This window comes from Podarcis pityusensis (genome assembly GCF_964106645.2).
Source record: "Podarcis pityusensis genome assembly, chromosome: 16".
Taxonomy (NCBI): domain Eukaryota; kingdom Metazoa; phylum Chordata; class Lepidosauria; order Squamata; family Lacertidae; genus Podarcis; species Podarcis pityusensis.
The window spans coordinates 4188636-4211860 of NC_138041.1; the positions used below are offsets into that span (position 1 = coordinate 4188636).

Consider the following 23225-nt stretch of genomic DNA (forward strand, 5'->3'; position numbering starts at 1 on the left):
CTTGCAGTCCATGGGACTCTCAAGAGTCTCCTCCAGCACCAGAATTCAAAAGCATCCATTCTTCAGCGATCAGCCTTTTTTATGGTCCAGTTCTCACTTCCATACATCACTACTGGGAAAAACCATAGCTTGAACTATACGGACCTTTGCTTTGGTTTAGATTTTTTAAATCTAAAAGGCGCGTTCTTCGGAATTTTGCAAAACTGTGAACCACACGAAAGGTGGTCCCTGATGTTAATTTTATATTTAACTTCCTCGTTTTCAAGTGAAGATTTGGACAGATTTTTCTGAGCACTTGGGGTTCAAAGAAAGTAATTTAAAACAACTGTTGTGGAGACATTTCATTCCGAATCTGCTGGAGTCAGACAGAGGATAATAATAATAATAATAATAATAATAATAATAATAATAATAAAAATAAAATTTATTTATACCCCGCCCTCCCAGGCCAGAGCTGGGCTCAGGGCGGCTAACACCAATAAAATCACAGTAAAAACATAATAGGGGGAAGGGAAAAAACCACAATTTAAAATACAAATTAAAATGCAATTTAAAATGCAGCCTCATTTTAAAAGTAGCCATGACCCTGCCAGATTGGAGCGGCAGTCCACACATGACACCTAGTCTCCTGCTTCCAACCACGTGCAGCAAGCAAGACGCAGGCTGCAAACAGGTGACTTTGGGGTGCATGCCGTGGTGAGAATCAAGGGCACGCCGGCACAAAACATCTCTCGACGCCTCCAAGGTCACAAGATGCTCCCCAGCAAAAAACAGATAATGTCTCTGGCTGTTGCGTCTAAGTTTGCTGTATCTCTCTAAACGCGAACAAGACCCTGCCAGGTTCCGCTTATCTTTTGCGCAAGGCTGGGGTGGTTTAATAACAGAAGCTGTTCCTGGAAGGTTAAGGACCGTGCGGCCATCACCCGGTCTCAAGGCTGCCTGGCGTTCCTGGAACTGCTCCAACTCTCCTCTCCCACTCTCTTCGGTTTGAGAAGCAGGGATTAAGCGCCCGTAATCACTCCCTAAACCAGCCAACAGGGCTTTTCCTGCCTCTGGGTCTGCCATCCCTCTGAGACATCCGAACGCAGCCCCACGCGGCATAAATTGAGGGGGCCCCACTTCCCTCTAAGGCAGTGAAAACACACACATACACACATGCTTTCTGGCTTGCCGGAATAAATTTGGCAACACATCCGGGGGCCATTCGAGAGGAGAGGAGACCCCCGAAGAACTGGAAGTTCCAAGGAAGAACTTATGAAAAGTTTCCTGGATCAGGAAAGAGGCTCATCTAGTCCAGCATCTTATTCCCACAGATGCCGGTGGAAAACCAGGAAGCAGGACCCGGGCTGAAGAACACTCTCTGCTCCTGCAATTTCCAGGAACTGGGTTTCAGAAGTACTGTATTCCTGCTTCCAGAGCACAGCCAACATGGCTAGTCTATAGACTTAATCTCCCTCCATGAATTTGTCTCATCTTCTTCTGAAGCCACCACTGCGTCCCGTGGCAAGGAGTTCCACAGTTTAACTCTGCACTGCATGAAGAAGGGACTTTCTTTAGTGCAACAACCCTATAAGGATTAAGACAGGGGTCAGCAAACTTTTTCAGCAGAGGGCCGGTCCACTGTCCCTCAGACCTTGTGTGGGGACAGACTATATTTTGAAGGGGGGGAAAAAGAACGAATTCCTATGCCCCACAAATTCATTTTAAACAAAAGCAAACATTCTATTCATGTAAAAACACCAGGCAGGCCCCACAAAACCCAGAGATGCATTTTAAACAAAAGGACACATTCTACTCATGTAAAAACATGCTGATTCCTGGACCGTCCGTGGGTCGGATTGAGAAGGCGATTGGGCCGGATCCGGCCCCCGGGCCTTAGTTTGCCTACCCATGGATTAAGAGAAAACATATTTCAAGGCACTTCGCTTCCAAGGGGCCCGTGACAGTTCTTATTCCGCTCCCAAAAATCCTGCCTCGATATTATCCCCCACTACGAAAGGAACAGACTCCGAAGCTGTGACGTGGGCCGGAGTTTTTTCCCAGCACTTCATGAATTCTTCCCCACCGCAGAAAATGTTCTGTTTCGTGAGTTCTTTAGTCAGGACCCTGGCTGGGCGCCAACTGCATAGGCAATAGCAAGGCCAAAACTGGCAAGCGTCAAAGCTTTTGTTTACTAAATGCAAACAAAAAAACCAGAGAGGGTCCATTGGATGACCGCTCTCTGGGGCACCGGACCCCTCGCTTATATTGGGAAATTCCCTACTTTCCAGTAACGCCCTTGAGGACTAGCACCTTGCCTAGTGGGTCCGCGTCAATGCGATTCCTATTGGCATGTGCAAAGGTCTATATAGTTAAAGCTATGGTTTTCCCAGTGGTGAGAGCTGGACCATAAAGAAGGCTGATTGTCGAAGAATGGATGCTTTTGAATTCTGGTGCTGGAGGAGACTCTTGAGAGTCCCATGGACTGCAAGAAGATCAAACCTCTCCATTCTGAAGGAAATCAGTCCTGAGTGCTCACTGGAAGGACAGATCCTGAAGCTGAGGCTCCAAGACTTTGGGCACCTCATGAGAAGAGAAGACTCCCTGGAAAAGACCCTGATGTTGGGGAAGATGGAGGGCACAAGGAAAAGGGGACAACAGGGGACAAGATGGTGGGACAGTGTTCTCGAAGCTACATGAGTTTGACTAAACTGCGGGAGGCAGTGGAAGACAGGAGTGCCTGGCGTGCTCTGGTCCAGGGGGTCACGAAGAGGCGGACACGACTAAACAACAACAATAACAACTGAAAGCCAGCCACAACCGTTTTCTTGTTGCTGTTTTTTAAAAAGGAAATCATCCAAATTATCCAGAAATGGAAGAAATTGAGGCCAACATCCCACAGCGAGCACATTTTGCCATAGTGACACCCACTCCTCTCCAGGGCGCTCCACCCGTGCCCCCCCCCCTTCCCCAGCTTAGAAGGAAAAAAAGAATGTGTCTAAACAGCTTTAGCTGGTTCCCCAGCTCAGGGCTGGGTATAAATCACAGAGGAACAGATGTCATATATCATCGGCTTTACAAATCAACCTCCTTCTCCTGCTAAGATATTGGGATTCGGGAAGGGGGTGGGGAATCAGAAAGGAGTGTTGGGTGGGTGGGGAGACCTGGCCTGAACAGACCCCCCCTCCTTCCAGCACCAAAAACACCTGCTTCAAATGTCCAGAACCGGAACTGGCCAGCTTCTCTTACACCTGGGGGGGACATCAATTTGGATGAGTCACCTCTTTGTACTCTCAGGAACAAAAAGCGCTGCTTTATACAGAGGCAGATCTAGCTCAGTACTGTCAACATGGTGGGGGTTGGGGTCAGGATGCTTTTATTTGTCATTATGGTATGCATTTTTGTGCCTTTATATTGCAAACCATAGTTAAAGCTATGGTTTTCCCAGTAGTAATAATAATATTTATAACCAGCCCATCTGGCTGGGTTTCCCCAGCCACTCTGGGCGGCTTCCACAAAGACCAAAAACACAAAAATAGTGATGTATGGAAGTGAGAGCTGGACCATAAAGAAGGCTGATCGCCAAGGAATTGATTCTTTTGAATTCTGGTCTGGAGGAGACTCTTGAGAGTCCCATGGACTGCAAGAAGATCCAACCTCTCCATTCTGAAGGAAATCAGCCCTAGTGCTCACTGGAAGGACAGATCCTGAAGCTGAGACTCCAAGACTTTGGCCACCTCATGAGAAGACAAGCCTCCCTGGAAAAGACCCTGATGTTGGGGAAGATGGAGGACACAAGGAGAAGGGGATGACAGAGGACGAGATGGTGGGACAGTGTTCTCGAAGCTGCCAGCATGAGTTTGACCAAACTGCGGGAGGCAGTGGAAGACAGGACGGCCTGGCGTGCTCTGGTCCATGGGGTCACGAAGAGGCGGACACGACTAAACAACAACAACAACAAATTGCAAACCACCCTGCAATCTTCGGATGAAGGGAGGGGAGGTATGGAAATTTAATAAACAAATAAAAAATAAACATGGGCTGGCAGCAATTCTCCAGGGCTTGGGTCAAGCCTGACTTGGAAATGGCAGGTACTGAAGCTGTCGTCTTTTGCGTGCGATGCAAATGCTCTACTGCTGAGCTCTGGAGCTTTGTAAAAGTAAAGTAAGGTTCTAGTCCTCATGGTCCCAAGTAAAGGGCTGGTTTCAATAAGGACACTGGAAGCTGCCTTGTACAGAGCCAGGCAATTGATGCATCTGGAGATGTTGGCGCTGAATCTTTTGTGCGGCGTTTTGGGTTGCCCTTTCTAACTTATTTTTAAAAGGGTTAAATCTAGTTTTGGATGTTCAACAGGGGTAGCCTATATCCTCCAGATGAGGATGGCAACATCTGCAAAACTGTATGTTAGTTACCCTGGGGCAAAACATTATTTCCCCCTTTAATTTATATCCTTGCCCTTCTTCCCAAAGAAGTCCAGGGCAGCAAATAACCGATTATTATTATTATTATTATTATTATTATTATTATTTAAAAAACAACTTTGAAAATGATTCCAGCACAGATGCACTTTAAAAATCAGACATCCACTGTTTCATTCAGAATATATTTTTTTCTTGTTTTCCTCCTCTAAAAACTAGGCGCGTCTTATGGTCAGGTGCGTCTTATGGAGTGAAAAATACGGTAATTGAGGAGGAGGAGGAGACTACTAGTCACAATGGTTCTGTTCTTCCTCCATGGTTGGAGGCAGTAAATGTTCCTGGATCCCAATTTCTGGAAGCCACAGGACGGGAGAGGGCTCTGGTGCACGGATCCTGCTCACAGGCTTCTCATTCAGGCATCTGGTCGGCCGCTGTGACTCGATGGGCGATTGGCCAGATCCAGCAGAACTCTTCCTATGCTCCTATGTCAATATTTCAGGGCATTTTTTAGACCTTCAGTTGCTTTAAATCGTTTTGCAAACGGATTGCAATGAAGCCCAGTAACTCAACCCCTGGGAACTGCCAGATAAGAGATTTGGGCTGAGATTCCTCCTTTTGTCCAGGGAGCAGAGTTACTCGCTCGGTCAGAAAGTGACCCTAACTGGCCTAACCAGACGGCCTTATCCCATTACAAAACAGGAGGATGCGTTTCGCAAGGCAAAACCCGGCAAAAAGCTCGTCAGATAAAACCCGCAAGCGAGCCAGAGATGGCTGCAAAAAACGACAACTCGAAAGGATTGCAGCTGCAATTTGTTATGGATTAATAAGATATAGCTGCAATTAACACAACGTAAATAGAAGCAGGAGTACTGTACTGAGGGTGCCCAGACAAGGAAGGGAAAGAGACGGGTTCAAACGTCCCCTCCATCATGAAGAACTGCTAGATGTCCTTAGGCCTTGGATCCTTTTCCCTCATGAAGGGCCGGTTTCTCTCTGGGAAAAGCTTTCGGAGGCCGCATGCTGGCGGTGGGATGAGCTAGTTGCAAAACAGGCGGAGCACCGTTCTACTAAATTCACCTTTAAATTGACGTCGGCTAGTTTCTTGAGAGTCCCATGGACTGCAAGAAGATCAAACCTCTCCATTCTGAAGGAAATCAGCCCTGAGTGCTCACTGGAAGGACAGATCCTGAAGCTGAGGCTCCAGTACTTTGGCCACCTCATGAGAAGAGAAGACTCCCTGGAAAAGACCCTGATGTTGGGAAAGATGGCGGGCACAAGGAGAAGGGGACAACAGAGGATGAGATGGTGGGACAGTGTTCTCAAAGCTACCGGCATGAGTTTGACCAAACTGCGGGAGGCAGTGGAAGACAGGAGGGCCTGGCGCGCTCTGGTCCAGGGGGTCACGAAGAGGCGGACACGACTAAACGACTGAACAACAACAAAGTTTCTACACACCCCTCTAAACCCTCCATCCAGCAACCCAGAGGCCCCAGAGAGTCCCCGAGGGCCAGAAAGAGAGTTTGCGAAGGCCGCCTCCAGCTCTGAGGTTCCCTACTCCAGCATCATAAAGTTTCCCAATGGGAATTTGCCCAGAAAACCTCCATCCTTGATCCGTCGCTCAGCAGTCGAGCCGTGCGTGCAGAAGATAACCTAGATTCAACCCCTGGGGTCTGCAGTTAAGAAAATTCTGGGATGTCGAGAATGAGAACGACCCTCTTCTGCCTGCCCCCACTCTGAGACCACAGAGCAGCTGCTGCCAGCCAGAGTAGGGAGGTGGGGCTATACACACCAACTCGGGATAAGCAAGGATAATGGATTCAACCAAGAGGTCATGAATCAGAGTTGGTGGTTTCCCCATCCCTCGCCTTCCTGCATTCTTGCTTTTACAGGGGTCTCCTGCATGAGATGGGGGGTTTCAGTTACACATTGCCAAAACACACACAGAGAGAGAAATGCATTCCCTCCCCTAAAAAGACAAAAGACGACCCATCTGCGTGAAATAGGCACCAGCTAATTAATATGCACGGATGCAAATTGAGAAATAATCACTGTAATTTTGCCCGGAATACAATGCATCGCGCCGCAGGGAAGGAGACTGCGGCCAGGTGACCTGCGGGCGCCAACTCAGCTGGCAGCCCAGGTGCGGAGGAATTGCGGGTGGGCAGCTGCAAGACGCCTCGCCCCCCCCCCCCAGTTTCCCTTCTCAGGGTTCTTGATCCTTAAAGGGGAGGGTTGGACGGGACAACTCTTTGGACAGAGGGGGGCTCCCAAGAAAGGGCTGTCCTCTAAAACAGTCATTCAGAGAGAGGGATGCCCACTCAGGGGTGGGCAAAATATCTGAAGGAAAAGGGTTAGCGGAATACGACAGCTCCACACACACACACCCCGCCGAAAATGAATGAAAGAGGACATCCATTTGCATTATATTTGTACAGTCTAATTTACAGGCAGGGATGAAAACTGAGAAACAATGGCTGCTATTTGAAAGGAAAATTCAGCACGTCTCGCTACAGTGGGGAGAACAGAGATCAGTTCTGCTGGGCAGGTGTAGACTGTGGAAGGGAAACTTAACAATAATTAATATTAATATTAACAACAACAACTGGACTAGGACTAAGAAGACCTTCAAGCAGAGGACTGTTGAGTAGTGCCCAAGCACCGTGCAAAGTCCTAACCGTGGGTGGCGTGCTGAATCTTTAAACTCAGACAGGAGAGTCTTTCAAAGACAAGGTGCCTTCAAATAGCGAAAGAGAGATCGGGGTTTCGCAAAGAGGAACCTTCTTCCAACTCCTGGCATTTCAGCACAGTTCTTCCGCATTAGGACTACATACGGAAGAGAAATTGGTTTGAGTCTGCAATGTGAAGGTGATCCTACCTAACTTGTACTTTTCGATACAACACGAGAACCAAAAACACGGCCATTTGTTGACGTTTGCCCTCCTCTGAATTTTGCAGTGGGATTCCCCAATGGGGGAAATAAATGTTCATAGAATGTGCATATTAGCGCAAAGCATGCATACAAATGCGTATTATTTGTGCAACCAACATACAGAAATAGTCATATTGGGGGAAAGGGCAAAACTGCGTAGGCTGGGCACAGGAGCCAACTCCAAGGGGCCAAGGTCTCTTCACTCCCCCTTGAGGGGACTTACCCCCCCACCCCAGTTGATGGGTATTGCCATTCAAATGGCCTCTTGCGATCAGTTATGTGGGGCAGAGCTTACGTCCCACCCCAGTATTTAATTCAAGGTGGCACCCCTGACGTTGGGTAAAATTGCATTCAAACTGTTCAGGTAAATTTGCACTGGGATGTGGATGAATTTTCATGAGGACTTTTTTTTTTAAAAAAAAAGAGAAGTGAATTGATGTGGATACACGAGGAACAGAAATGAACTGGTATGATGCTCTCTAGCTAATTCACGGTTGAAAATAAGTGTGTGTGTGTGTGTGTGAGAGAGAGAGAGAGAGAGGGAGAGAGAGAGAGAGAGAGAGAAAGAAAGAAAGAAAGAAAGAAAGAAAGAAAGAAAGAAAGAAAGACACAGACTGCGTGTGAATGAGACAGAAGAGGGACAGACAGATACAGCTATCTATTGATCGCTCAACCAATCGTTTGTCTGAGAGAGAAAGAGACAATGTGTGTCTTTGAGAGAATCAGTGTGTGTGAGAGAGATTTGTGAGTGAGTGAGTGAGATAGAGAGAGAGAGAGAGAGAGAAGGAACACAAGAGAACCCATCACTCCTAGTTTCCCTGTCCTCATCCTATTGTGCTTCGAAGAAAAAGCACTCCCCACAACCCGCCCGATGCTTTGTTGGCCTTGCCGATGGAGGGTACGCCCCCCCCCGAATTGCAGCCTCCCAGCGTCCCAGGCAAGCCGTCCTGAGAGTCATGGGAAGGGCCGGAGGTCCGGCGGCTGAGGCTGACCCTGCCATACTTTTGTCCCGCTGTTGCGTCCTTCTCCAGGCCCTCCAGGGAACTGCCGGCACAGAGCCTCTGTCCCGAGGGGAACGGGCGCAGGACTTTTCTGGGAACTGCTGCGTCCCCAACAGCTGTTCCGGGAACCTCGGAGCTGCAAACTTTGCACCCTGCGCGCATCGGCACGTTCCAAAGTTTCCGAGTGTGGGAAAAACGGATCCCGGCATCTCCCAGGCAATCTGGGACACCTCGGGAGGAAAGCAGAAGGGGGTCTGTGCGTGCTTGTTTGCGTTTCTGGCACATAAAACCCGGCAAAATGTATATCACTGATCAGAGTTCAACACACACACACACACACCCCTCTCCAGATCTGAAACACAGAGGTCTGCTTGTTTATTGTTTCTTGGCTTCATGCATCCATTGCTCTGAGTCGTACATCACCTTGCCAACAAAGGTCCGTATAGTTAAAGCCATGGTTTTCCCAGTAGTGATGTATGGGAGTGAGAGCTGGACCATAAAGAAGGCTGATCACCGAAGAATTGATGCTTTTGAATTCTGGTGCTGGAGGAGACTCTTGAGAGTCCCATGGACTGCAAGAAGATCAAACCTCTCCATTCTGAAGGAAATCAGCCCTGAGTGCTCCCTGGAAGGACAGATCCTGAAGCTGAGGCTCCAATACCTTGGCCACCTCATGAGAAGAGAAGACTCCCTGGAAAAACCCCTGATGTTGGGGAAGATGGAGGGCATAAGGAGAAGGGGACGACAGAGGACCAGATGGTGGGACAGTGTTCTCAAAGCTACCAGCATGAGTTTGACCAAACTGTGGGAGGCAGTGGAAGACAGGAGGGCCTGGTGTGTCCAGGGGGTCACAAAGAGTAAGACACGACTAAGCGACTAAACAACAACAACAAGATTCGGAAGGGACCCGACGGGTCATCTAGCTCAACCCCCTGCTTTTGGTAAAAAACAACTAAGAAGTATCTTCACTTCATCACTCTATATATCATCGCTGTCATATCATAAATAGATTCCTTCTTTAGTGAAGTGAATTAAAAGTAGTAATAATAATTCTGGAACTGGAATCAGTTCCAATCTTTAGTTTTCGATTCCTTCGATTCACCTGTTTCTAACACCCCCATTGTGATAGGCACAGACCTGCAAAAAAAGTCATTTTGCTGTGAATCAATCCTTTTGAGGGCAGAGTTTTCGTGGAAAAGGAAAAACACGAGGAGTCCAATTCGGAGGGGACCCCCCCAGGCCATCCGATTGACCCCGCTCCTACCCTGTGAGTAAATCTTGCAACTCCAGCGTCCTTGAGGAATTTTAATCTACCACACATGCAGTCGCTGGGATTGATAACAACAACAACAACAATAATAATAATTTATCATTTATACCCCACCCATCTGGCTGGGTTTCCCCAGCCACTCTGGGTGGCTTTCAACAAAACACTAAAATACAATAACCTATTAAACATTAAAAGCTTCCCTAAACAGGGCTGCCTTCAGGTGTCTTCTAAAAGTTTGGGAGTTCTTTTTCTCTTTGACATCTGGTGGGAGGGCGTTCCACAGGGCGGGTGCCACCACCGAGAAGGCCCTCTGCCTGGTTCCCTGTAACCTCACTTCTCACAGGGAGGTAACTGCCAGAAGGCCCTCGGCGCTGGACCTCAGTGTCCGGGCAGAACAATGGAGGTGAAGACGCTCCTTCAGGTATACTGGGCCGAGGCCGTTTAGGGCTTTCAAGGTCAGCACCAACACTTTGAATTGTGCTCAGAAACGTACTGGGAGCCAGTGTAGGTCTTTCAGGACCGGTGTTATGTGGTCTCAGCGGCCGCTCCCAGTCACCAGTCTAGCTGCCGCATTCTGGATTAGTTGCAGTTTCTGGGTCACCTTCAAAGGTAGCCCCACGTAGAGCGCATTGCAGTAGTCCAAGCAGGAGATAACCAGAGCATGCACCACTCTGGCAAGACAGTCTGCGGGCAGGGAGGGTCTCATCCTGCGTACCAGATGGAGCTGGTAGACAGCTGCCCTGGACACAGAATTGACCTGCGCCTCCATGGGCAGCTGTGAGTCCAAAATGACTCCCAGGCTGCGCACCTGGTCCTTCAGGAGCACAGTTACCCCATTCAGGACCAGGGAGTCCTCCACACCCGCCCGCCTCCTGTCCCCCAAGAACAGTACTTCTGCCTTGTCAGGATTCAATGTGGTGTGTTTGTGTTCCCTGATGTTGGGAAAGATGGAGGGCACAAGGAGAAGGGGACGACAGAGGACGAGATGGTGGGACAGTGTTCTCGAAGCTACCAGCATGAGTTTGACCAAACTGTGGGAGGCAGTGGAAGACAGGAGTGCCTGGCGTGTTCTGGTCCAGGGGGTCACGAAGAGGCGGACGCGACTAAATGACTATACAACAACAAAAATCGGTTTACGAGGAACATGAGACAATAGGAACTAATTCGGTTAAAATCTGGGAAGCACCCAGGCAGGCCCTGAGTTCGAGAGCAGCCTGCTCCCCCCCCCCCCTGTTTGCCAAGCCTTTCAGCTCACCCAACCCATCATAGATGTGCTGTGTCCAGAGATCAAAGAGTCATAGATTGGAAGGGACCCTGAGGGTCATCTAGTCCAACCCGCCCAGAACGGCTCTCGAACCCACAACCCTGGGATTAAGAATCTCATCATCTACTGATTACCATCCTGACCGTGGCTTGCGCCTCAGGCCCAGCGCTCTCCCTCTCTCCCACAGCCGGCGTCCTCTTTAATTGGGAATTCAAGCCACGTGGCGGCGGCAGACGCCGATTCAATTTCTCCCCTCAGTCACCTTTTTAATAAAATTATGATGAACAATCCGAGGCCTTAAAATAGAAAGCGAGGAAGGAGAGGGAGAGGGAAGAGAGAGAGGTGCCTTCTTTTTCACCAAACCGTTCGACAATATTTCTTTTTGGGGGGTTAAGTGCAAGAGAATTTACCCTTCGATTCTACCCCCCCTTCCGCAATCTCAGCAGACTAATTCTGCAAAGGCTAAGAAGAGGCGAAATATTGAGGGGAGAGAGAGCAATCGCCAGCAGAGAAAGGCCACCCCCACTTTACAATAAAAATAATAATAATAAAAGCTTCCTCCTAAGCTTCACTTTGCCTTTGGCTCATTTTCCTCTTCCCGGTGGGATATTCGTCTGGCTTGATTAGCAATTAACGATGCAGAAATCAGCTGTCACTCGTTAACGGCGCAACTGGAACGAGCCAGTTGAGATGTTCCCTTCTGCACACCAGCTTATTTGTAATTATTTTTGAGAGTAAAAAATAAAAAATGGCTTCTTCCAGAGTGAGCCTTGCTGGCATCGAACACCACCCACCTCCCTCCTGCTGCCTGCACCCACAAACTGGGCCATGATCCGAACTCAGGATCCTTGCTCCCAGGAAAGGGGTTGGGGTTGCAGAACAAATCCGTTCCAGAGTGACCCTGGAACATGCGCAGAGGAGGGCGGGCCAAGACGACTGAGGCTCTGGAAACCACGCCTGATGAGGAATGGTTGAAGGATGGAGGGATGCTTAGCCTGGAGAAGACAGAGAGGTGATAAGATGGCCGTCTTCAAATATCTCGAGTAGAAGATGGAGCAAGCTAGTTTCCTCTGGCTCCAGAGGGTAGGACTCAAACCCAGGTTACAAGAAAGGAGATTCCAGCTAAACACCAGGAATAACTTTCTGAGGGTAGGAGCCGTTTGATGGTGGAAGCGTCTCCCATGAGAGGCGGTGATTGACTCTTCTTCCTTGGAGGTTTTTAAGCAGAAGTGGTGTGGCCATCTGTCATGGGTGCTGAGATTCCTGCATTGCAGGGGGTTGGTCTAGATGACCGCGTAGGTCCCCTTTCAGCTCTATAGTTCTGTGATTCTCAGGTCACAAGGTGGTTAGATTGGTCTCAACTAGGCCCAGGGCCTTTTCAGTACTGGCCCCGACTTGGTGGAACGCTCTGTCACATGAGACCAGGGCCCTGCGGGACTTGACATCTTTCCGCAGGGCCTGCAAGACAGAGCTGTTCCGCCTGGCCTTTGGTTTGGACTCAGTCTGACCCTTATGTTTCCCTCCCCTTATGGTCTTGATTTATCGGCTACTTTTAAAATGAGGCTGCATTTTAAATTGCAGTTTAACCTGTATTTTAAATTGGATTTTCTTTCTTTTTCTTTTTCCCCTATCATGTTTTTACTGTCATTTTATTGGTGTTAGCCGCCCTGAGCCCTGCTCTGGCAGGGTATAAATAAAATTTATTATTATTATTATTATGACCCGATCCCATAGCTGCCAACTTTTCCCTTTTCTTGCGAGGAATCCTATTCGGAATAAGGGGATTTCCCTTAAAAAAAGGGAAACGTTGACAGCTATGCCCGATCCTCAGAGCTGCTTTTGAGATGGAAGAGGGTCTTTAGGATCTCAGCAGTGGCGGCATAGGAAAGAGCCTTCTCTGTGGTGGCCCCTAAATTGTAGGAATCTATCCCCTAGCGTTGCACCTTCATTTTACAGCTTTTGATGAATGCTGAAGTTGCCCCTCTCTGACCCCTGAGATATGTGTTTTTAGGAAACTACTCTGTTCTCGGGGCTGTAACTGGTTTCAAACTTTTTTTAATGTTAGGCCTTAAATGGCTGCTACGCTCCCTGGGACCTCAGGGTAAAGGATGGGTAATAAATCAAAATAATAAATATTAATAATCTTGCTCCACCCACTATGCCTCTGGCCCCACCCACCATCCACATGTGGCCCCCGGAAGGTTGGCCAGAACGGAATGCGGTCCCAAGATCCCCTAATCTAAGAGGATCACAGTGAGGCGATCACACAGATAGAGAGCAGCAAAAATTATAATTAAGGGTTTGGGGCGCCTTGAACGCCAGCAGGGCAGGAGATCTTGTGCAGACTGCAGTCTATTTCAGCGCATACCGGGAAGCAGATTCTCAGAGGGCAGGGATGATTACTGGTGTGTTTTTTTGGAGGGAGAGCTGCGAATGGAGAGATCAGAAGGAAAGGGAAATGCAGAACAGCAGAGACAGAGATATAATTACATAACGAACAGCAATGTTTCACTGCCCCTTCAATATTCAAAAGCTGGTCGGCGGAAGGGGGGGGGCGAATTTTAGCCTCCCAGGATACTCTGCAAATTTCCTTAAAGTGGCCACCCTGGAGCAAAGGAACTTCAAAGAGAGGCTGCCAAGTGAAACTGCTGAATTATAAAGCACCCAGGGGTTTGGTGTGATCATTTGTGACCTGAGAATGAAGTGTTCTTAGCGTGTTGCCTGGGTCAGTTGGCTTACCAATGCCAGGACGCCTGCATTATCAACAACTTTTTTGGTTCGGCGATTATCCCCGTCTGCATTTTTCTGCTTGTTCCCTCTGACCTCGTTGTTTTACAACCTTCCACGCCTCCACCTCGGACCTGTAACTCAAGATCATGCTCCACACATCCGAAAGGGGCCGCGACCCACAAAAATATTATGAATTTGTCGGGGCTGTGTTCGATGTTAGTCCCGCGGACCCATTGAAAGACATGGCCGTGGCTAACTGCCAGGAGCGAGCCAGCAATAAATCACAAGGCGTTACGTGAAGATAACTCTTTATGAGAAGAAACAAGGTCTTGCCCAGGGGTCAGCAAACTTTTTCAGCAGGGGGCCGGTCCACTGTCCCTCAGACCTTGTGGGGGGCCGGACTATATGGGAGGGGGATGAACGAATTCCTGTGCCCCACAAATAACCCAGAGATGCATTTTAAATAAAAGGGCACATTCTCCTCATGTAAAAACACGCTGATTGCCAGACCATCCGCGGGCTGGATTGAGAAGGTGATTGGGCCGCATCTGGCCCCCAGGCCTGAGTTTGCCTACCCATGGTCTTGCCCCTATGAGATAGACTGAAGGTGCCTGCCTCCCCCAGCCCACAAGTCACCTCCTCTCTGTGGTTTTCCCCAAGAAATCTGAGACTACAACAGCATGTCTACCTTTGCTCCTGCCGCTTCATGCCTCTACTGGTCCTGGGTGACCAGGAGAGAGGGGAGCTTGTCACAGCCAAAGGGAGAAACACCTGTGACTCTTCACCAGACAGACTCATCTCTGCTTCTTGGCCTCCCTCCTCTCCTGCCTCTGATTCTGGACTGCTCTCTGACACAGACTCTCCCTTCTCACAAAGCCCTGTTACCCCTTCAACTTCCTTTTTTAAAATGTATTTATTGATACAGCAAGAAAAAACGAAAAAACACAAATACCAAATTACACACAGGAATAACCATAGACACATAATTTTCTTAACAAACAATAAAACATAAATTGGTCTTAACCCTAAAGACCCAACCTCCCATCTATTCCATGTTTCGATTTCATATTACTTATTGCCAATACACAATTTATCATAATTAAAACTTTTTCTTAATATATCTAATTTCTTATATCTACCTTGCAGCTATTACTGAAGTTCCTTGAATGCTGCAACAGAATTTAAACTACTATATTTATTTTTCAAATATTCTTTGAAAACCTCCCATTTTGAGACAAATCCCTGTTTTGATTTATTCTGTATTTTTTCTGATAAACTGTCTAATTCGGCATATTCTGTCAGCTTTTGGATCCAATCTTGTATAAAGAGGATTTCATTACTCTTCCATTTTGCCGCGATAAGAAACCCCTTCAACTTCCAACACCTCCTTGTCCCCATCTTCTCCCTCTTCTTTTTCTGACCATCCTTCGCCGTCCCACCACCAACCCCCTGGCTCTGAGCCTTATTCCCTTGGGCATTCCCAAGGTTCATTAAACTTCGGTTCATTCATTTCCCAGTAGGTCAACTTCTGTGATGCTTAGAGTGTTGGACATGGAAAAGACGAGGGTTCAAATTCCCATCGGCCATGTAGCTCACTGCTCACTAGCTGACTTTGGGGCAGTCACTGTCTGCCTCACCCTCGCAAAACATCGCACGGTTGTTGTGGGCACTAAACGAGGGCAGGGAATTCAAAAAAAGGGGGTAGTTCAATGCATATCTTTTAAGCTTTGTGTATAGACCTTTACATTAGTATAACTTTCAAAAGTCACGTGTAATAAGATGAAAAAGGTTGAAAATCTGAATTATTAAGCATATAAGGTTTTAAGGATGTGCGCAAATAAGTTCTAATCAAGGAAACCAAGCCAAAGTTATGGTTTAAAAATTTGTTGGTGATGTTTTTGTGTTGTTTTTGGGAAATTAATAAAAATGTTAACAAACAAAAACGAGGGCAGGGAGAACCAGGCAAATCACCGTGCGCTCCTTGGGAGAAAGTTAGGATAGAAATTCAAAACAGTCGTACCTTGGACCCCAAACGCCTTGCGAGTCGAACGTTTTGGCTCCTGAATGCCGCAAACCCGGAAGTGAGTGTTCCAGTTTGCGAACGTTCTTTGGAACTTGAATACGGGTTCCGCGGCTTCGGAAGCCGCACTTTGGTTTCTGAACGTTTTGGAAGTCGAACGGATTTCTGGAACGGATTCCATTCGACTTCCAAGGTACGACTGTAAATCAATGTTGAGTCCAGGTTGGTTGGAGACAGGTGATTTTGTTAACAGGGCGACCCCCTTCTGGAAATCTACCTTTGAAGGTTACAAAGAAACTACAACTAATCCAGAATGCGGTACCTAGACTGGTTACTGGGAGTGGCCGCCGAGACCACATAACACCAGTCTTGAAAGACCTACATTGGCTCCCAGTGCGTTTCCGAGCACAATTCAAAGTGTTGGTGCTGACCTTGAAAGCCCTAAATGGCCTCAAAGGCCCAGTAGACCTGAAGGAGCATCTCCACCCCCATCGTTCTGCCCAGACACTGAGGTCCAGCGCCGAGGGCCTTCTGGCAGTTCCCTCCCTGTGAGAAGTGAGGTTACAGGGAACCAGGCAGAGGGCCTTCTCGGTGGTGGCACCTGCTCTGTGGAACGCCCTCCCACCAGATGTCAAAGAGAACAACAACTACCAGACTTTTAGAAGACATCTGAAAGCAGCCCTGTTTAGGGAAGCTTTTAATGTTTGATGGATTACTGTATTTTAATATTTTGTTGGAAGCTGCCCAGAGTGGCTGGGGAAACCCAGCCAGATGGGCAGGGTATAAATAATAAATTATTATTATTAATCGGAACATCAAGGGTCTCCCCCAAAACAGCAGCACTCAAGACATCAAGATATTTGATCCCCGTTCCCTGTAAGGGAATCTCCACGTGGTAACAGTGGCGTAGCGTGGGTTGTCAGCACCCGGGGCAAGGCAAGTAATTTGCGCCCCCTAACCCGTGGATTTGCGCCCCCTAACCCTAACCCCCAGATGTTGCGCCCGGTGCGGCCGGCCCCCACTGCACCCCCCACGCTACGCCACCGCGTGGTAACAAAAGCAGGCAGATACCAATGTACTGGAGACCTCCCAAATTTCGACAGAGGCGAAAAACGATGATCGGTGTGGTTCTATCAGCTTTCCAAAACTCAACTCAAGTCCGATCGATTCCCTGACTTTCTGCTCCCCCAACCGCCAGCTGCCCATCCTCGGTCTTTGGGCCCCTCCTCGTCCTCCTGCCCGAAATCTATATAAGCAACATCAATTGTTGCAGAAATTATTAACCTTGCAGCTCGTTCAACGCATATCGATCCGTAAGCTTGTTCGATGCAGCCTTAATGCTACGAGAAAAGGCACTGGGATTTCCCATCCATTCAAAACCCAGGACTTAATTCACGCCCCAGGTGCGGTTCATGAATCTTCGATGCTCCAGCTTAACCCTGGCCCATCCAGGGATTAAAAGAAGAAGCGGGTCCCTGAGAAAGTGCAGAGTGCACTTCCGCTGGAAAACCGGAAAGGGTCCGCACACATGCAGAATTAGGGGACCAGCCCACAGGAGGACCTAAAAGCCTGAGAAAGAGAGAAAGAACTGGGATCAAATCCCCACTCAGCCATGAAGTTATTTTCTCTGGACCTTCGACTAGTTGTAAACTCTCTCAGCCTCACCTACCTGACAGGGTTGTTGTGGGAAATAAGAGAGGAGGGAGGGAGGAACCATGGAGGAAAAAGCAGGATGTGAATGCAACAAATAAATAAATTATCCCATTCTCGTTTTCGTTTTTCAAGGAACTACGCAATTAAAGCACGCTTTTAAAACTGCTGCTCCGCGTACGAAATGTTTTCGCCTTGCTCACAGCCCTGATCTTACTCTTTTCTTGGGCGAAAGGGATTTTGAAAATAAATAAATAAACGAACGAGCCGCCGAAACTCCAGCCTTATCCCCAAATTAATCGCAGGAGCGGATAGCGAGCCACCAGCAGCGAAAGCCCCTCACGGCATCTCGGCGTCGCTTGACAGAACGAGGGCAATGGACCCTTCAGATTAAGTGAGGAGCAACAGCCCCCCCCCATTCTCTGCAGAAACCAAGGCGATTAAATTCCCCTCTCGCCCAAATCCCTGCTACGAAACATTCCAGGGGAAAGCTTCCTTAAGTAACCTTTCAAAAACTTTAAAACTGGGAGCCTGTGGCCAGCAGGCTCAGTGGGCAGTTGGGAGTCCAGCAACCTCTTTTCAGGGGCTATGGGGTCATCATTCCTGCTTTAAAAACTACGGCTAAGGCAGGCTAGGGGAGAAAATGGATGACAAATAGGATTTTTTTAAAACAACAACAACTTTCCAGCTAGTTTTTCTGAGGACGCTGCTAGCAGGAAACAGAGGGATATTTTCACCAAACTTGCCCGTAAAAATTGTGTGTATCTGTGGGTTGTGTGTGTGGATAGGGGGCTGTGCCTTTGCTGGATCTGCTCTCCAAACTTCCTGCCGTTCCCCCCCCATTAACCCCCCCCGAGTTTCCCCTTCCCACCCCATGCAATTCCCGAAGCTTGCTTTCCACCTTCCCAACCCTACTGCTTCATGCAAATCTGGGACAGTGATGCAGCACTGCATATCCTCCAATGGGGGCTGCGTGACGACAGCCTTCAGTTTTTATGCATATAGGAAGATAGATCGATAGGCAGAGAAAGCGACTTAGGGGAGTGGTGCCTCAATTTTTTTCGTTCGTAATTAACTCCCCCCTCCTAGCAATCTACTTTAAGCAAACAAAATTCAACAGGTGCGGTTTTGCTCGCAAGGGGCTCTGTTCAAGGGAAAAGCTTCACCCACAGGATTTCTTTGGAGGGCAACTAAACTGGCGGGAAAGTATGCAAGCATCCAGATCAAACTGCACTCTTCGTCATCGCAACCCCTGCTTCCACTTGGCACCCCACCCCTGGAGCAGGGAGAGAAACTGGAGGTTAACCGTCTGGAACTGGGACCCCTCCCCTGGCAAAAGACGCCTCTCAAAATACGGCTAAAGGTGGTAGAGAATGAGACCTTTAATCGTGGGTTCAAGACCCCTTTTGTTGGGCAAAAGATTCCTCCTCGCAGTGAGTTGGACTAGCAGTGGTGTCCAAACTTTTTTCAAAGAGGGCCAGATTTGATGAAGTGAAGGGCCGTGAGGGCCAACCAAAGTTGTTGTTTTTTAGGATTTTTTTTAGGATTGACGTTGTTGAGGGTTTCTTTAGGATTTTGCCCCAGGAAATCAACTGCTACAGGGGCCAGATGAAACCGATTGGCGGGCCGGATTAGGCCCACAGTTCTACGACTCTATGATCCCCTGATTAAAATAACTAATTAAAAGTGAAGCTTCATGGATTACCACAGTTTACTAGAGCAGAAGCCGAGAGCTTTGAGTTTTATTTACTTCACAAAATTTGGGGCTGCTTGATTGTAAGAAAACCTCTAAGCGGTTTGCAAGAAAACCTCTCTGGAGGCCACCACAATGGCCCTACTCAGAGGTGACCCACTTAAATAATCAAAGGTGTAACTCTTGGGAATACTAATTTCAATGGGTGGTTTCCAACTAAGTTCAGCTTAGTGTGAACCTATTGATACGGATGGATCTAAGTTAGTCGTGTTAGTCAATGGGTCTGCTCTGAGCCAGTGGGTTTGCTTTGACTAGAACTTTGTCAGAGACAAATGTAAGTCCCCCTGGGTGAAAATCACAGTCTCCTAGCCTAAACTTCCACGCAGGGTTGTTGTACGGCTGAAGTGTGGACTCTGGCCGTTTGGAGGAAATATTTTGAAAGCAAACACTTAAAAAAGAGGCTGGTTCTCTAGTAACCTTTTATAAAAAATCAAAACCGGAAGCTGCTGCTTGAGGAATTCACTTTCAAGCATAAAAATCTTCGAGTTTATCTACCGCTCTTTCAAACGCGCAGAACATTCCCTTATTCCCATCGACAGCCTTACAAAAACACCCTTGCGAGGTAGGCCTGCGCTGTTTCAATGCATTTGTTCAACAGATGATTAAAAATGAAAATGGACCACCAACCCCGCCCCAAACACACTTTCCAGGGTGTCCACACCACCAAGATTTAAGATGAAGAGACAATAGACAACTTGAATCAATAAAAACAACAACATAGTGGCCCCAGCCTCCAAAGTTCTTAAAATCTCAGCAAAGTAATAAAACAGCTCCATAGAATCCTAGATTTGTAAGGGTCCACAAGAATCATCTAGTCCAACCCCCGGCTCAAACTCCCAACCCTGAGATCAAGAGTCTCATGCTCTACCGACTGAGCTATCGCCCATCAACAACCAGTAAAACAAGTTATTAGAAAGCAGAACCACAAAATGTGGGGCTGAACAAAAACAAGCCTTTGGGGTTCTCCTGAACGCCCATCCAGAGGAGGCCCACACACTTTCCTCCTTTCTAGGGAAGATATTGAAAGCCACAAGAGGCCACCACAGAGAAGTCCCTGTTTTATTTCCCTATGAACGAGAGCCTGTGATGAAGTCTGTGGCAGAGGCAACGGCGGGACCCAGGAGCTCCAGGCAAGGCTAGTCCTACTCAGAAAACTCCAGTGGCTCCCCAGCTTTTGGGGGGCCACTGCCCCCTTGGCGCCATAAACTCATCCCCTTACCCTACAAAAAGCATTATTTGTTGCATGTTGCCTTGGGCAAGTTTAAGCAATGTACAAATTTAATTAAATAATAACAATTTGGAATAGCAGTTTGCACAACTCACTAGGGAAGATAACAACATGACGACATTCAGAACAATTAACTGCACGTTTGTTCAAAATCCAATTAAAACTATTTAGCTTAGTTCAAGAGAACTGATGAATTCGATCCAGTGCCACCAGCTTCTCAAAGTCTGATAGTCATTTAGCAGGAATCCTCAATGTCACATTTAGTAACTGATGTACTTCAACGCGCGGTAAATTCTTAATGCGATGGTTGGGCTTGATGGAGAAATAGCAGTTTCCCCTAGGTCTGGTTTAAAGCCACGCAGCAGGAGACTTGAATCACCACCTCCAGTCCCCCTGCTTCTAAGTGCCCCCCTAAATTATCCCACAAGACAGGACTGATCACCCCGGGAACCACTGAATCAGGCCCATCAAAATCAATGGGCATCACCAACTTAGAATCATAGAATCATAGAGCTGGAAGAGACCACAAGGGCCATCGAGTCCAACCCCCTGCCAAGCAGGAAACACCATCAGAGCACTCCTGACATATGGTTGTCAAGCCTCTGCTTAAAGACCTCCAAAGAAGGAGACTCCACCACACTCCTTGGCAGCAAATTCCACTGTCGAACAGCTCTTACTGTCAGGAAGTTCTTCCTAATGTTTAGGTGGAATCTTCTTTCTTGTAGTTTGGATCCATTGCTCCGTGTCCGCTTCTCTGGAGCAGCAGAAAACAACCTTTCTCCCTCCTCTATGTGACATCCTTTTATATATTTGAACATGGCTATCATATCACCCCTTAACCTCCTCTTCTCCAGGCTAAACATGCCCAGCTCCCTTAGCTGTTCCTCATAAGGCATCATTTCCAGGCCTTTGACGATTTTGGTTGCCCTCCTCTGGACACGTTCCAGTTTGTCAGTGTCCTTCTTGAACTGTGGTGCCCAGAACTGGACACAGTACTCCAGGTGAGGTCTGACCAGAGCAGAATACAGTGGCACTATTACTTCCCTTGATCTAGATGCTATACTCCTATTGATGCAGCCCAGAATTGCATTGGCTTTTTTAGCTGCCGCGTCACACTTAGGTTCCTTCATTTCAATGGGTCTACTCAGAGTGAAAATTATTTGGAGACAACCCCTGGGTCATCCTAGGGGGCTAGGCCTGTGATTGCACCCCATGCCAAAGGGGTGAGACCACACCCCCATTTCTCCCATAACCGCCCATGGACACAAACACCCACCCAGTTCACAACTTCTCTGACAATTAAGAGAGTGCAAATCTGACACACACAAAAACCCCAAACTACCTGCTCATACGATCTGACAAACCTTTCCAGAAGTTGCCACAGATAAGACACTCTGCCCGTGCTCAGAGACGCTGCCTTGGGTGGTGTTTCCTGTATTTCTGCGGCTGAATGCTGTGCTGGGAACTGGGTTCTAACTAAAGTTCAAAGCAAGCCCCATGCTGTCTTATAACATCACCACCACCATCATCATAAGAATTTATTATTTATACACCGCCCATCTAGGTGGCTCCCAACAGAACATTAAAAATACGATAAAAGATCAAACATTAAAACTTCCCTAAACAGGGCTGCCTTCAGATTTCTTCTAAAAGTCAGATAGTTGTTGATTTCCTTGACATCTGATGGGAGGGTGTTCCACAGGGTGGGTGCCACCACTGAGAAGGCCCTCTGCCTTGTTCCCTGTAACTTCGCTTCTCGCAATGAGGGAACTGCCAGAAGACCCTCAGAGCTGGACCTAAGTGTCCAGGCTGAACGATGGGGGTGGAGACGCTTCTTCAGGTATAAAGGGACCCCTGACCATTAGGTCCAGTCGTGGCTGACTGTGGGGTTGTGGCGTTCATCTCGCTTTACTGGCTGAGGGAGGTGGCGTACAGCTTCCAGGTCATGTGGCCAGCATGACTAAGCCGCTTCTGGCGAACCAGAGCAGCGCACGGAAACGCCGTTTACCTTCCCGCCGGAGCGGTACCTATTTATCTACTTGCACTTTGACGTGCTTTCAAACTGCTAGGTTGGCAGGAGCAACGGGAGCTCACCCCGTCGCGGGGATTCGAACCGCCGACCTTCTGCTTGGCAAGCCCTGGGCTCTGTGTGGTTTAACCCACAGTGCCACCCGTGTCCTTCAGGTATACATTACTATTATTCCTCAGGAGCAAAGTTTCTGGAAAGCTACAACTATTGCCATTCATTTCACATGGGCAGGTGGAGTATCAGTGGCTGTACAGATGTTGTTGGGCTGGCTCAGGGATGGTGGTGGGGGTTGGAATATGCCTACATCTGGAGGACCAGGCCACAGGTGGCTCTCCATCCTTGGGACAGTTTAGCAACCTCTGCAGTGATCTATACAACACGCCCACAGGATTAGGCCCATCTCAGTGCTTTTCACCCTCCCCACCTGGAATTAACACACCATCTCAGCCCTCAGTTGCCATCTCTGTCGCAAAGACCAGGTGGGAATGAATGAGGTTCTGGAAGGGATGGGAACCTCCAGCTCAGAAGACAAAACCTAGTGGCAGAAAGAGTCTTGCTAGCACAAGGATGGAAGAATGAGGAAACCCCAACGAAAGAACAATGGCAAGAAAAACTGATGAGCTACGTGGAATTGGCTAAATTGACATACAAACTGCGTGATAAGGACAATCGTGACTTCAAGGAAGAACTTTTTACAAACTATCTAAAAAGACAACAAAAAGATTTGGACTCCTTGGCAGGTTTTGAATGAACATCCACAAATTTATTAGTTGAACATATGGTAGGTAAGGCAAGGATATGTACAATTTTATAATATGCAGAGAACAATATGGGTAAAGAAACCAGAGAGGGGAGCTGAGGGAAATGGGGGAAAATAATGTAACTGATTATTTGGACTGATAATGTGTTATGTTGTTTAATAAAAATATTTTTTTTAAAAAAAGAAGAAGACAA

General features: G+C 47.9%; 1 protein-coding gene across 4 annotated transcripts in view; it reads right to left on the reverse strand.

Annotated features, from left to right (window-relative positions):
* The window catches only part of SEMA6C (semaphorin 6C), a 152987-nt gene that overhangs the window by 107083 nt on the left and 22679 nt on the right, over nucleotides 1-23225 (reverse strand). The window contains exon 1 of one of the 4 annotated variants that reach the window (XM_080984551.1): nucleotides 21607-21626. The exons of the other annotated variants lie outside the window; for them this stretch is intronic. The gene's annotated coding sequence lies outside the window, so the exon portion shown is untranslated. Of the gene's footprint in view, nucleotides 1-21606; nucleotides 21627-23225 lie in introns of those variants that run through there. 4 annotated transcript variants of the gene reach the window in all.